Source organism: Microplitis mediator, chromosome 7 (assembly GCF_029852145.1).
Source record: "Microplitis mediator isolate UGA2020A chromosome 7, iyMicMedi2.1, whole genome shotgun sequence".
NCBI lineage: Eukaryota > Metazoa > Arthropoda > Insecta > Hymenoptera > Braconidae > Microplitis > Microplitis mediator.
Window position 1 is genome coordinate 20559622 of NC_079975.1, and position 15980 is coordinate 20575601.

General features: G+C 32.5%; 2 long non-coding RNA genes across 2 annotated transcripts; both read right to left on the bottom strand.

Annotated features, from left to right (window-relative positions):
* Window positions 1-6237: 6237 nt before the first annotated feature.
* LOC130671254 (uncharacterized) lies at window positions 6238-7037 on the bottom strand. Its single transcript, XR_008990489.1, has 3 exons — window positions 6905-7037; window positions 6485-6831; window positions 6238-6404 (listed from the first exon to the last, which is right to left on the bottom strand). It is a non-coding gene; the product is annotated as an uncharacterized LOC130671254 (long non-coding RNA).
* A 5489-nt stretch (window positions 7038-12526) lies between these two features.
* On the bottom strand, window positions 12527-13504 carry LOC130671255 (uncharacterized). The gene is made up of 3 exons (XR_008990490.1): window positions 13354-13504; window positions 12713-13059; window positions 12527-12632 (listed from the first exon to the last, which is right to left on the bottom strand). It is a non-coding gene; the product is annotated as an uncharacterized LOC130671255 (long non-coding RNA).
* Window positions 13505-15980: the final 2476 nt, after the last annotated feature.

A 15980-nucleotide genomic window follows, 5' to 3' on the forward strand; every position in this document is an offset into this window, starting at 1 on the left:
ATCATCCTTGTTCTACTGTCGTATTATATACTGTTATATTATTGTATCTATTACTATATAGTGTAGAGTAGAATGTAACACATATAGCAGTAGCCGAATCACTGGATACTGTACGATCATATCTCCAGTGCTGGTATTATCTCCTGTAAAGTGTTTTTACTGAAAGCAAATGCTGTTGGAATTTTACGAGATAACATTTCAAGAATTTTTCATCTACGATCTTAAATTTTGTTTCTTTTTTTTCGGTAGTAAAAATAATTATTGTTATTCATATCACAAAAAAAATCTATTTGTCAAAGTAATTTGTCAAAAAAAATAATAAAATTCCCGAAATTTCTGAGCGATAGCAACTTCGATAAAAGTTCTGATGCTTGTGTATAAAAATCCAGTAGGAATTGAAACAACATAAGCATCATACCGGAATATTATACAAGCAAATAAAAGCATTTCAACCAGTGGCTACAAGCAACATCACAGGGCAAAAAACACAAGAGACCGAAAGAGACCAAAAGGAAAAAGAAGATGACGAAGAAGCCCATTGGTCTCGGAGTGCATTATCGATCCTCTCGATCGATCCCTTTTTTCTGACGTACTTCGTTGTCTCTTCTTGTTCTTTCTTACTGATACTCTTCAAACATAACTTCTTACTCTTTTTCTCTATTATTTTTTTTTTACTTCGTCCTTTTTTTTTATTTTTCAATGTAGTGTTGACTGCTGTAGCACAAGTTTGTTGTCGCGACGTCTTGATTTCCCATATCTCTGTCGCCGAAGTGTCTTGATAACGCGGCTAATTACTCCGATGATATTGGACAGAATATTTATGTCTTTACCATTGGAATTTATTTTATATACACATATAGGGGAGGGTGGGGCAGAGCGGCCCCCCTAAGCCAATTATTATTTTTTGTGGCTTTCAACCATATAAGAACACTTTACTTTTGTCCTATTTCGAACAAAGTTATGGACACTTTGCCAAAATTCTGAAAAAATTTTTTTTTTTTTTTGTGGGGCAGAGCGGCCTCTCTTCAAAAAGTGATAAAAAAAATTTTTTTTTCCGTTTTTTTTTTTTTTTAAATTGTTTTCATCATTAAGAATGTATTTCTTACTCTTGACAACTATTTTTGGTTTTATATTACTCGAAAAAAATTTTTTAAAGCGTAAAAAATCGTTCACTCTCGATTACCTTAATTACTAATTGTTATTTAATAAAAAAAAAAATCAATTCTATAATTTTACTTTATTTCAAAAATTTATCAACTAAAAAAAAAATTTAATTTTTATAAATTTTTAGTGACCAAATTTGCCTCTTACATAGAGAAACGGCCGAAAAATATGAAAAAATAATTTTTTCGGAAGTTTCGGCTGGTCCATTTTGCCCCAGGTGTTATGCGTAGGGCTAGAAATGTGGAATTATAATAATTTTTTTTTAATTTGACGATAAAAATATGAAAAAATCACTTTTTCAAAATTTTGGGCTTGTCCATTTTGCCCCAAATGTCATGCGTAGGGGTAAAAATGCGCAAACATATCGGATTTATAGAAATTAGTCGAAAAAAAAAAAAATTTTTTTTTTGGTCAAAATTTCAGGGGGGCCGCTCTGCCCCACCCTCCCCTATATAATGCTACGTCATCGATTTTTTTTATCAGAATTTATTTTAAAAAATTAGAAATAATCAAAACTGATTATCAGTACGAAAAGTAGCGTAAAGATGGCGATACATGACGGCCTGCATTACCTTTGATCGATAACTTGTCAGTTACAAATGAAAAATTAATTAATATATTTTTAATTTACCGCAGGATTGGAGGCTTAATTTAATTTTATCGAATTAACTTATCAATTAATATGAATACTAAGTAATAAGAGGGACCTGGTCTTCTTTCCTTGTCACTCAAGTGAACGAATGATACTATCCTCGTTGCACGGCATAGAAAATGGAGACTTTGTTTCTAGCATAAGAAAAAAATAGCTATCACATAAATAAAAATTTTATCTGACATAAATCTCAACAGCTCTCAAGAATAGAGATGTAGAAAAAAATGTAATTAAACTCTTGGAAAAAAAATTACCTCAGCTGGAATCGAACCACCGACCTCGGGTTTACAAGCAGGCGCTTACCCCTGAGTTACTGAGCTCATTTCTATCCCTTCTTTGTTAATATTCTTGTAATTAGAGAGACTATAGCTTTATCAATCACTTGAATAAATTATTTAATTAAAAATTCTGTAGAATATCTCAGCTGATGTTGACAGATTTAGGGAATTGTAACTACAGTCAAATTTATTGCCGCTGGTAGGAAAAGAGGGAGAGAACTTTGTAAAATATATAAAGAAAGTAATAGATGAACACATATTTATTAGTATCTACTTTGTAAGCCAGTGAAATTGTGATAAAACTTCACATAGTTAATCATTGACTTATATATATAAATATATACTAAAAGACAAGCTATAATACTGTGTAAGCGTGATCTACGTATAAACGTTAATCTCATTAGTGGGTATTTAAATTATCCTCATTGATTCTATCCGGGACGCAAATCGTATCAAATATCTTCCGGTATCACCACTAGAGTTGCATTATTTTTTATGTGCAATTAAATCTCCTTTATTTAATGCGCCGTTTAGAATAAATTAACACTTTTTATTTGTTTACGTCAGCTATAATTAATTGGCTTTAATTTTTTTCTCTGAAAAAAAAAAGTATAATAGTGAATGGAAACACAGAAAACGGAGTTACTTCAAGTGAAATAATAGTCGTAGTTAAAATAAAAAAATTATTATAAATTATAGAGGGCGCAGAGGGACGGAGAGAACATTTCTTATGGTCATTAAACACTCAGTGAGTTTGTTAATGAGACTTTACCGACAGTTGGACTCTCTCTGAACCAAGACTTTGAAACAGTTGACATTGATCTTAATTTAATTCAAACTTATTCATGTTATTACACTTGTGCAATACCGATTTCATTTGGTAATTATTTATTTTATTATCATTATCAGTGATCAGTCTGATTAATAATTAGCACTGCTTGCATCTGTCGCTCGTCTTTTACGTAAGCTTGATGTTTTTGAAAATATTGAAACAACGGTATATTTTTAAAGCCTACTCGACGATTTATGATACACAGAAAGAAACTATGGTAATAATCACAATGTATTATGGGAAAAATTCCCATATCGTATGGTAACAAGTTATTCTCGAATGTCGACTATAGGAATGACACCCATACAAATTATGATAACCGTTCTTATGTATATGAGTTTCATTCCTATACGATATCAGAATAGTTCCTATAAAATTACGGTTATAATTCCTATGATATATCGGTAATTGTTCCCATATAGGGGAAAGGGGGGGGGGGGGGCAAAATGGGCCCCCTAAAATTTTGGATGCCTCGAAATATTAGGGGGCAGAATGGGCCCCCCCCCCCCAAAGTTTTCAACATGAAAAGTGTTTGGGGCGGGGGTAAATGGGCTGTCTAGACTTTGAAAACCTACGAATATTTTTTAGCCAAATGGGTTCCTAAAATTTTTTTAACAAATATGATTAAAGAATTATGATAAGGGGCAAACTAGGTCACGAGTTCAACAGCATTACTAACTATAATTTTTTTCAAAAACATTTTATTCTATATAATCGAAAATAATTAAAATATAAGCAATCAAATAATGAAATTAAGTTATTTTTAGGTCCAAATTTTCACTATGAACTCTTTTTTATACTAAACACACAGCAAAAAGTTTCAAAACACAAAACAAGCGACAAACATACATTGAGTTTTGTTGGGGGCCCGTTTTCCCAACTTTTCAGGATTTTTTAATTTTCATAGACACAGCAAATTAACACCAAAAACTCAACAGAAGGAAAAAAAAAGTGAAACAAGCTGAAAAACTCGCGTTATAAAAATTTTTTGAGGGGGTCCCATTTTGCCCCACATTTAAAAATTTTTTATTTTTAATGGACAGAACAAATTAAAGTCAAATACTTGGCAAGGGAGTAAAAAAAACTGAGGATTTGAAAATTTTTTCGTAAGGGGCCCATTTCCCCCCCCTCTGCCCCATATTATGCTAATGGTGGTCATAACATATGAGAACGATTGTCATTAAATTATAGGAATATTTCACACATATTATGGGAACCGTTACAATGATGTATACACAAAAAAAAATTCTCGACTGAAGGTAAATATTCTTGATTCAAGAAAATTTTTTTGGAGACCTAAATTTTCTCAGATAAAGTAGAAATCTTCTCCAACCAAGACGAATTCTCTTGGCTCAAGAAAATCTTGACTTGGTTCCCGAAAACGTTTGTCTTCAAAAATATTATTTTGACTCAAGATTGTTTTTTCTGTGTAGGGTTTATTCCCAGACGCACTTAGGAACCGTTTCAATGTGGTTACTGGATGTGTTCCTAAGTAACTATGGGAGCTATTTCCATGAATATGGTAATCATTACCATAATTAAATTGCCTTCCATTATAAGAAATTTTGTTATAATTATAAGAAGTGTTCCCATAGTTATGGAAACTTTTCTCGGAAAGTAAAGACGTTTATTCCATTAGTTCCAAGTAATCATTACCATATAATTATGGGCTGATATTTTCAAAGCCTACTAGAAACGGTTACCATAATTTTTTCTCAGTGTATATTATAATAAAAATTTATAAAAATTTCACCGTGAGAGAGAAAATTATGATGACCATTTCTAGTACGTTTGTGAAATATCAACCCATAACTTTGTCACAATTCATACAATTAGGCATCTTTGATATCCGCTGTCACGTCTTATATTTTTAGATGCTGACTCTTGACGCTAAATGGCCTACATTTAGAGTATGGGTTACAAAAAATTGATCACTTTGTCATGGAGTGATTTTACAAAAATCTCTGCAGTTTATCTCAGTAATACTTAACTTGATTCCACGAATAGAGTAATAGTAGTTTATACATCTAGTGCACTGATATAAAATAAAACAGTTACTACACTGTAAAAAATCACCGAGATAAGTCCAAGCGGTGTAGGTGTTAAAATTATCGGTGTTAAATTCACCCCCGAAAGCGGTGTGAAAATAACGCCGCCACCGGTGTAAATATTCTAGACCGGTGTTAAAATAATGTCGCCGCCAGTGTAGATATTCTTTAGCGGTGTTAAAATATTTTACTTTGTGAATATTTTTACTTACTCGATCACTATACTTGTTAATAAATGATATTTTTTATTAATTTTCATAACGAACTGATATTTTTTGTGTTTTATAATCTTTAAAGTTAATACTCCAAGCCGACGTAATTTACCCCGCTTTTACACCGGTATTACTCTGCTTTTACACCGGTTACCCCTCTTTTACACCGCTTTTACTCCGCTTTTACACCGGTTACCCCTCTTTTACACCGCTTTTACTCCGCTTTTACACCGGTTACCCCGCTTTAAATCCGGTATTTTTAACACCGGTGTATTACTACTCCTACACCGGTGGAATTTCATTTTTACACCGGGCGGTGTTAAAACGAGTCCATTTTTAACACCGCTCTTTTTACAGTGTACTTTTGCGCAGAACAGTAATCGAGTCAATATAATATGCGAAACAGCGACATTTCTTGCACACTGATAATCTTATGGCATTAATTGTCGTCAGGATTTTTCAATGATTACTATATAGTACAGTAATTCAATCATATATGACCATTATGCGATTGAAAACAATCGAGAATGGGAACTATTATTATCCCTGAATAATAATAACGCTTCTTACATAACTAATTGCTCACACAATCAATAGTAATAATTATAATCTTAGCTAACGATAATTCATATTATACCAAGATAGTAAAAATTACCATCGTGGACAATAAAAGTTACTCAGCAATTTTTCAAAAATATTTACTTCTGTATAATTTAACTGTTTTCCAATTAATTTCTTAAAATAAAAGTATTTTAGATTTTTTATCGACTTTGTGATATCTGATATCACATTCCCCGTAAGCAAGTTGACGGTAAGTATCTTAATATCAAGATGAGTGCAATTAATTGACGTGCGCGTTATAATTACGCCAACTTTCTGTCAATTGCAATGTGACTAGTTTTCAAATATTTCAGCAAACATATTAGTGGCAAGTTTTTTTTTGGACCAACTTATGTTAAGATTGCGGAGCTTACTTTATAGGTAGTTAATATTAATAAATATTGTTATGTTATGTGATTGTTAACAAACTAATTTGGTGACAACAGACAACTTATATTTTTCCATAGAGTTTTTTATTTAATAAATGAAGTTTACACATATTGATCACTCAATAATTTGGAACATAAGATAATATAATATTATTTGAGATATTCATACTACAGATTCCTTTAAATAAGTTTGAATTCGTCGGATTTCCAGGATAGCTTTGCAATTATCCTATAAATAAAAAATAAAATAAATTATATAATATTTATTACAGTGTTATAGAATAAAAGGAAATATGAAAAATTTCTTACAAAAGCAGTGAGAACTTAATGATTCCCTCAGCAATCATTAGGATAAGTTCTGACCTGCGCTTCCAACGTTTTCACCTTCTGCGGTCACGTCGGGCGCCATTACTGCTCCCGTATTCGCCCCTTGACTCACAGACATATCATTTATTGCGGGACCATCAGTATTCAGATTACATGCATTCAGGTTCGCCATGTTATTGGTAGTTTGATGGGCTCTATTGTCGCTATTCACGTCATTGGTATTCCTACCTTCCTCCTGTATATCTTGATTCGTCGCTTCGATTGATATACAGGCAAGCATAGCAGCCATTAGACAAACAATTGCGAAGCGCATTTTGTTTTTGTTTTTCCTAAATAACAATTAAAATATGAATTAATTATAAGATTTAAAAAAATTTTTTTTTGTAAATAATTATTACTTACAGTGATAATATTAAGCTCAGAAATAAATAATCAATTTTCCAACTGAGATTCGGTGTGATTTGCCAGTAAAACTCACAGGTATATATATTAATCCTTATCTCCATGAATAAATACAAGTTGCTTAACTTGGTTGCGAAAAATTATTAATTATAAAATTTTTTTTGGTAAAGAAAACATTCATGAAGGTGCAATTGTGTTAACAAATTTTTTTAACATCTTGATAAAATAAATATAAATATTTTTATATTTTTACAGAAGTCTCAATAAATACAATAAATGTTTACCTAAAATTTTTTCCACCCGAAAAAATAATAATTCTAAACAATCTGAGTTGGTTTGAGTTCAATCTTGACATAATTTATTTTAATTTTTCCACATTCCGCAATTAAATCGATTGTATTTTTATTGTTTTTAATAAAACGTCAGAATATGGGAGTGTGAGTACTGATCCCTGTTATTAAATTTTTATAGGATTCAATTAGAAATTTGATGATGACTTTGATTGGATAAATTTAAATTTTAATGTACTCTACTAAAAATTTATTTGGACAAGGAAAATTAGTTAATAATATCGGTAAATAATGTTGGCTTTGAAGTTTTTCTAAAAATAGTTTACAATTTTATGCGGTAATACTTCGGTTGAATTGTTTATTTTTCTACTTAAAGTTAACTATACTTTCAAACCAAATATTAAAAATATTTTCTAGGGTGTGTGAATCGTGTTCGAATCAAATAATTTAAAAATTAAATGATTAGAAAATTTTCTAGTCACTCGAGGCTTTTCAAAGAAAATCCAGAAAAAACTGACTTGATTTTTGAGATGAATAAATCCCTGAATTAAAAAAAAAGTGTTATTGGTCTCAGAAAGATTTGAAGAGTTGATTATTTCGAAATATTTTTCCAAGGAGATCTAATAAATTATCGAAAGAGATTTGACCTGGATAGTGTATAAGTAAATTATCTTGTTTACAACAAATGGAAGAATAATTTCGAAATTGGCGGAAAAAGAAGTAAGAGTAAACAAAGCCTCCAAATAAAATTTCAATCGTGCGTATTTTTCAATAATCAACTTTTTTTTTCGTCATGGAATGAGTACTTGGTATCATCATGACTCAGATTTTATTTTTAATCATTACATTCATTAGGTACTTTTATTTTATTTTATAGTATTAATTTTTTTTTAAATATCCCGCCGATTTGTCTTAGATGTCGCTCTTTTTTTCAACCCTACTTGTTACTCTGATTCTGCCAGTCGTTGAAGGAGAGAAAAAAGGAAAATATAATAACAATAGTAAAAACCAAAATGGCAATTAAATTGTAGTAAGCCAACGCTCATTCCCTAACGGGCCCAATTTATAGTAGATTACTGTATATTATGGTGAACCTACTGTAATTTACGATATCTTTACCGCAATTCACGTCGAAATTGCCGTCTACGTATGGTGATCCGCCGTTAAATACGGTAATTAGGTAACCCACCGTAAATTACGGTAATTTACCGTAAAATTACGGCGACACGGCCGAATTTTGCGATATATTTACCGTCAAAAAGGTGGTAAATTTACGGTAAATTCGGTCCGCTAGAGAATAAAAAACAAATTAGGTCTGTCAGCCGTTTTATTCAGAGCTTGCCGTGATCAAAAAATTATATATATTACTTATTTTCCAAATAACATATTGAGGAATCAACTCTATTTTGCATTATATAATTATCTTTGATATCTTTTAAAAAATTCTCTATATGATGATATACGTTTCAACTTATTTCAATATATTTTAAAAAGTGTAGAGATGATAGAATGTGAGTGCACGGAAAAATTGAAACCCGACTGGTTCGTGTGCAGCACACGACTGAGTCGTGTGCAAGAAAAGATAAGGGCAAGCACACGACTGGTCCGGGTGCAACACCGTACTCAGTCTGGTGCTGCTCACGACTCATTCTGGTGCAACTCCGTAACCTTTAGTATTATTTAAATCGGTAATGGTTATTATTTCATACCAAAACGTTGGGTATAAATTTTTATTTTTACAGTAAAGTAATAATATAATAATTGTATAATCTTATGTATTTTATGAATAAATTTCAATGACAAACAATCTAAATTACAATTAGTTAGTTTAAGTCAATTTTTTTCATCTAATTCCTATCATAAAAACCGCTTTTATATAATAATCGTGAACGCTACTAAAAGGCAGTGTTAAATTTTGCTGGTGAAAATTGCAAAAATCATACTGTTAATCATGTAACTGTGTAGATTACTATAATTTTGAACAGTAACTGTTCGAGTGTAGCACACGAGTGGTTACGGAGTTGCACCAGAATGAGTCGTGAGCAGCACCAGACTGAGTACGGTGTTGCACCCGAACCAGTCGTGTCTAGCACCGTACTCAGTCTGGTGCGCCACCCGAATGGCAACAACAGCAGCACCAGACTGAGTACGGTGCTAGACACGACTGGTTCATGTGCACACACGAATCAGTATTGTTCTGCACACGACTGATTACGGTGCTGCAATTCGGGTGCTGCACCAGACTGAGTACGGTGCTAGACACGACTGGTTCGGGTGCGCACCCGAATTAGTCGTGTGCTTGCCCTTATTTTTTCTTGCACACGACTCAGTCGTGTGCTGCACACGAACCAGTCGGGTTTCAATTTTTCCGTGTGTATAAATCGCTATTACACAAGTATAGAAAATTGACATTTAGTGAATTTCAATAGGGGAGAATGGGGTCAATTGAACCAAAAATACTTTAACATTTTTTTTTTTAGATAAATAAAAGCAAAATGATAACTTGTTTTTTTACGAAATTATACTTTATTTTATAGACTATCATTTCTCATAAGCACATAGCTTAAAAAATGATGAAAATTTTTAATAAATACGAAATTGTACAACTGCATCAAATAGTTCAATCGTCCCCTTTGCGGGAGCAATTGAATCACTAGTCAGGGACAACTGAACCAAAAGTATTAAAACCACAAACGAATGACTTTAATGAATAATTTACTATTAATTACAGCTTAAAACTGAAATTACAATACTTCTAATAATTTTGATTATTTTCTATAACATTATATGCTATAGCTTATAACAATCACTTTTACAACTTCTGTCAATATAATTATTTTTTTTCTTCGTTAGTTTAGCTTTTTTCCACATGCAGTCAAGATGCGCGCGCATGTCTGATGCTCACAGTGTGGTTCGTGTGGCGCCACACCAGAACCGGTTCTGTTTTACATAACAATGTAGCAACTCCAACATGTAGTTTTCGTGTCACCCCTGTGCGTACGCATCGTGAAAATTCTCTCTCATCATTTTTCCATAAAGGTGCCATTTCATGCTGACGCTCGACGCTAGTTTTGAGCGTCAAAGTTGGTCACGTGATACAGTTTTGACAAAACTGCTATCTAGAAGAATTCTAGCGTCAACGATGCTGCTAGTTTAAATAAGTGTCGAAAAAAGTAATAAAAATCATCTTTTTTAATTGTTGTAAATAAATATAGCTTCAAATGTTTTGATGTCACTTCACCTTATATCAATTATTATCGAGTTCGATTTCATTTATTTTAGCGTCAAGCATAAACAATTCGAGCGTGAAAACTAATCTATGTTTAGTTTTGACGCTAGAATTTTTCTAGATGGCAGTTTGAGCTATATATGATCATACATGGATAGATATGATCATACGGGGAAAAAAAAATAGGTGCTGCAACAGGACAAAATCCTGCTTCTACAGAAAAAATCCTGTTGCTCCAACAGGATTTTGTCCTGTTGCTACCACAGGATGTTTCCTGTTGTTACAACATGAAAATCCTGTCGCTGCAACAGGATTTTGTCCTGCTGCAGCACCTATTTTTTTTTTCCGTGTATACCTGATTATTTTTCCTCGTAAATGGCTGCGAATGTAATCATGCAGGCTCATGTATGATCATACATGAAGTTATAGATGAGCTCATATATAATCATACATGAACAGGTATAGTCATGTCTGAACATCGTGTATAATAAAAATTACTCAGCAATTTTTCATAAAATATTTACTTCCGTATAATTTTACTGTTTTCCAATTAATTTCTTAAAATAAAAGTATTTTATATTTTTTATCGACTTTGTGATATCTGATATCGCATCCCCGTAAGCAAGTTGACGGTAAGTCGACATAAATCTACTGTCATAACTTAATATCAAGATAACCCAGAGAGGAAAGTACCACGGGCCCAAGCTTGGCCCAGACGGCCCAAATTTGTAGAACCTTGGGCCAGGCTTGTAAGCCAGTCTTGGCCCAGCTTTGGTAGAAGCCTGGAATGATAATCTCGGGCCAAGCCTGGTTGCCAGACCTGGCCCATGCTTGGTTACCAGACCTGGCCTATGCTTGGTTGCCAGACCTTGCCCAGGCTTCCAGGAAACGAATAAATTTAATTAAAATAAATTATTATTATTAACCTCGTAGAATTCATGATCATTAACGTTTTAATTATTTAAGGGAGGTAAATGATGTGAAAAAAACTCGGTGGAAATTCTGCTGGACTCTGGGCGCGAACTGCCGTCCTTCTGATTACTGGGTCCGAACGGTAGCTACTGGACGACCCTACTAACGTTGAACTGGTACATTTATATGATCTACTTATATAAACCATAGGTATATCCAAACTTGGGTAATCCTACCTTGGCCCAAGCCCGGGTAATCATTGTAACGGCCAAGGCTAGATTACCCAGTCCTGGCCCAAGCCTGGCTTGCCATTGGACGGCCAAGGCTAGGTTACCCAGTCTTGGCCCAAGTCTGGGCCAATATAGATGTGCCAAAGCTAGGTTCCCCAGTGCTGGGCCAAGTAGGGGCCGTTGTTCAACTCTGGCAGCTCCTGTATGGGAAGTGCAATTAATTGACGTGCGCGTTATAACTACGCCAACTTTTTGTCAATTGCAATGTGACTAGTTTTCAAATATTTCAGCAAACATATTAGTGGCAAGTTTTTTTTTGGACCAACTTATGTTAAGATTGCGGAGCTTATTTTATAGGTAGTTAATATTAATAAATAATGTTATGTTATGTGATTGTTAATAAACTAATTTGGTTACAACAAACAACTTATATTTTTTCATAAAGTATTTTATTTAACCCTTCGTTCGTCAAAAAAAAAAAATTCCCTAGTCTTTTGAAATTTTATGAGTTCTTCTACTGTGCTTTTTAGCATCTACTGAATGAAGGATAATTATTTTTTCGATATATTAAATATTAAATAAAAAAAATTTTTTCGTTAGAAAACCTGAGAAACGCGGCGATGTGCCGCTGACGCGAGTAAACTCGGGAGTTGAATTTGTTCGGATTTTCTGCGCAGTGTTGCCAGTCACCACCAGCGACTCATTTTCAGCTCATTTGATTCATCTCTTTCTTTAATGTTTTTATTTAATACAAAATTTGGATTTTATTAAAAAATAAAAAAAATTTTGGTCGTATAAGCTTGTGTGGTTTTAATTTTTTAAAATCATAATTATGATACTTGGCAACACCGCAATATTAAATACATGGCATCCGAACGCCACGGCGCGACGAACAAACAGTGGCGAGACCGCGCGATGGTCGGAGGGTTAATAAATGAAGTTACACATATTGATCACTCAATAATTTTGAAAATAAGATAATATAATATTATTTGAGATATTCATACTACAGATTCCTTTAAATAAGTTTGAATTCGTCGGATTTCCGGGATAGCTTTGCAATTATCCTATAAATAAAAAATAAAATAAATTATATAATATTTATTACAGTGTTATAGAATAAAAGATAATATAAAAAATTTCTTACGAAAGCAGTGAGAACTTAATCATTCCCTCAGAAATCATTAAGATGCATTCTGAGCTGCGCGTCCAGTGTTTGTACCTTTTGCGCTCACCGTGGGCTTCATTTCTGTTCCCGTATCCGAATTTTGAGTCACAGACATCCTATTTATCGCGGGACCTTTAGTATCCACATTACTTGCTGTCAAGTTCGCCATCTGATTGGTAGTTTGATCGGCTCTATTCGTGTTATTTATCTTATTGTCATTCGTACCTTTTGTATTTATACCTTGATTCGCCGCTTCGATTGATATACAGACAACCATAGAAGCCACCAGACAAATAATTGTAAAGCGCATTTTGTTTATGTTTTTCCTAAATAACAATTAAAATATGAATTAATTATAAGTTTTAATAGTATATTACGCACCTAGGGAAGTGAAGTAAGAAATGTCTCAGATCACATGTAATTGTTGGCCGAGGCGAAGTCGAGGTCAATAAACATGTGATCTGAGGTTTTCTTATTTACTTTCCGAGGAGTGTAATATACTATTTCTCCTCGACAGAGGCGGAATGCGGCAACTTCGTTTTGCACAGTGGAACGAAAGATGACGCTTTCCGCCCGGAGGCGAGAAAAGAAATTTTTTTTTGTAAATAATTATTACTTACAGTGATAATATTAAGCTCAGAAATAAACAATCAATTTTCCAACTGAGAATCGGTGTGATTTGCCAGTAAAACTCACGGGTATATATATTAATCCTTATCTCCATGAATAAATACAAGTTGCTTAACTTGGTTGCGAAAAATTATTAATTATAAAATTTATTTTGGTAAAAAAAACATTCATGGAGGTGCAACTTTGTTAACAAAATTTTTAAATATCTTGATAAAATAAATATGTATATTTTTACAGAAGTATCAATAAATACAATAAATGTTTACATAAAATTTTTTCCACCCGAAAAAATAATAATTCTAAACAATCTGAGTTGGTTTGAGTTCAATCTTGACATAATTTATTTTAATTTTTCCACATTCCGCAATTAAATCGATTGTATTTTTATTGTTTTTAATAAAACGTCAGAATATGGGAGTGTGAGTACTGATCCCTGTTATTAAATTTTTATAGGATTCAATTAGAAATTTTATGATGGCTTTGATTCAATAAATTTAAAATTTAATGTCCTCTACTAAAAATTTATTTGGACAAGGAAAATTAGTTAATAATATCGGTAAATAATGTTGGCTTTGAAGTTTTTCTAAAAATAGTTTACAATTTTATGCGGTAATACCGGTTGAATTGTTCATTTTTCTACTTAAAGTTAACTATACTTTCAAACCAAATATTAAAAATATTTTCTAGGGGTGTGTGAATCGTGTTCGAATCAAATAATTCAAAAATTAAATGATTAGAAAATTTTCTAGTCACTCGAGGCTTTTCAAAGAAAATCCAGAAAAAACTGACTTGATTTTTGAGATGAATAAATCCCTGAATTAAAAAAAAAAGTGTTATTGGTCTCAGAAAGATTTGAAGAGTTGATTATTTCGAAATATTTTTCCAAGGAGATCTAATAAATTATCGAAAGAGATTTGACCTGGATAGTGTATAAGTAAATTATCTTGTTTACAACAAATGGAAGAATAATTTCGAAATTGGCGGAAAAAGAAGTAAGAGTAAACAAAGCCTCCAAAAAAAAATTTCAATCGTGCGTATTTTTCAATAATCAAACTTTTTTTTGTCACGGAATGAGTACTCGGTATCATCATGACCCAGCCATAAAAAGATGAAAAAATTTTGGGATGTCCAAAAGTGCACTCGTGAATCGCCATTTTTAATTTTAATCATTACATTCATTACTTTTATTTTATTTTATAGTATTAATTTTTTTTCAAATATCCCGCCGTTTTGTCTTAGATGTCGCTCTTTTTTTCTACCCTGCTTGTTACGCTGGTGCTGCCAGTAGTTGGTGGAGAGAAAAAAGAAAAATATAATAACAATAGTAAAACAAAAATGGCAGCTAAATTGATCGTAAATTAAAAATTTATTCATAATGTAATGTAGTTCATTAATTACAATTAAACTAAAAAGAGTTGGATGGTAATTAAAGAAAGGGTCCTTGTAGTAAACCAACGCTCATTCCCTAACGGACTCAATTTACGGTGGATTACGGTATATTACGGTAATCTGACGTAAAATACCGATTTACCGTAAGTTACGGTGGATCTACCGTAATTTACGATATTTTTACCGCAATTTATGGCGGAATTGTCGTATAAGTATGGTGATCCGCCGTAAAATACGGTAATTTGGTAACCCACCGTAATTTATCGTAATTTACGGTAGATTGTGGCGAGATTACCGCACTTTACCATAAAAGTACGGTGACTCCGCCGAATTTTCGCGGTATATTTACTGGAAATGTGGTAAATTTACGGTAAATTCGGTCCGCTAGAGAATAAAAAACAAATTAGGTCTGTCAGTCGTTTTATTCAGAGCTTACCATGATTAAAAAATTATATATATTACTTATTTTCAAAATGACATATTGAGGAATCAACTTTATGTTGCATTTTATAATTATCCCTTAAAAAATTCTCTATATGATGATATACGTTTCAACTTATTTTAATATACTTTAAAAAGTGTACACGGAAAAAAACAATCGGTAGCAGCTACCGATTATTTTTCGGTAGCCGCTACCGAAATTATCGGTATCTGCTACCGAAATAATCGGTATCGGCTACCGAAAAATAGTCGGTAGCTGGTATCGATTATTTTTTTCTGTGTAGAGATGATAGAAAGTGAATGAGGTATCCGAAAAAAATCTAGCGCCAATAAAACACTCTGCGCATTCGCGCTTGAGGCACACCTCAAATGTTATTGCACACAATAACAAATGTCGGGTAATATAACTTCCTCTTAAGAAATTTAAATTGCTCAATTGTTCTACTAATTTACATTTAGTGAGTTTCAATACTTTCTTAAATTTAAAATAGTGACTATTCACTGTTTACTAGTCAATAGTATGTCACTAATTCAAACAGTGGTGTACTTTTTACTAGCAATAAGTGACCATTGATTGCCAAATAGTGATCGTCACGTGATTTTCACGAATTCATTTTTAGAGAGTATGATACTAAAAATATAAACTTCTCAATAGCCTTAATTGTTGCTTTTGCCAATAATACTAAATTTCTGTAAATATTATTTATTAGTTTTCTGATTGTGGGTCCTTGGTAGTGCAATCATTTATTTAAAAGAGGTCACCGCAGATTTTCGGCTTTCCTTAAAT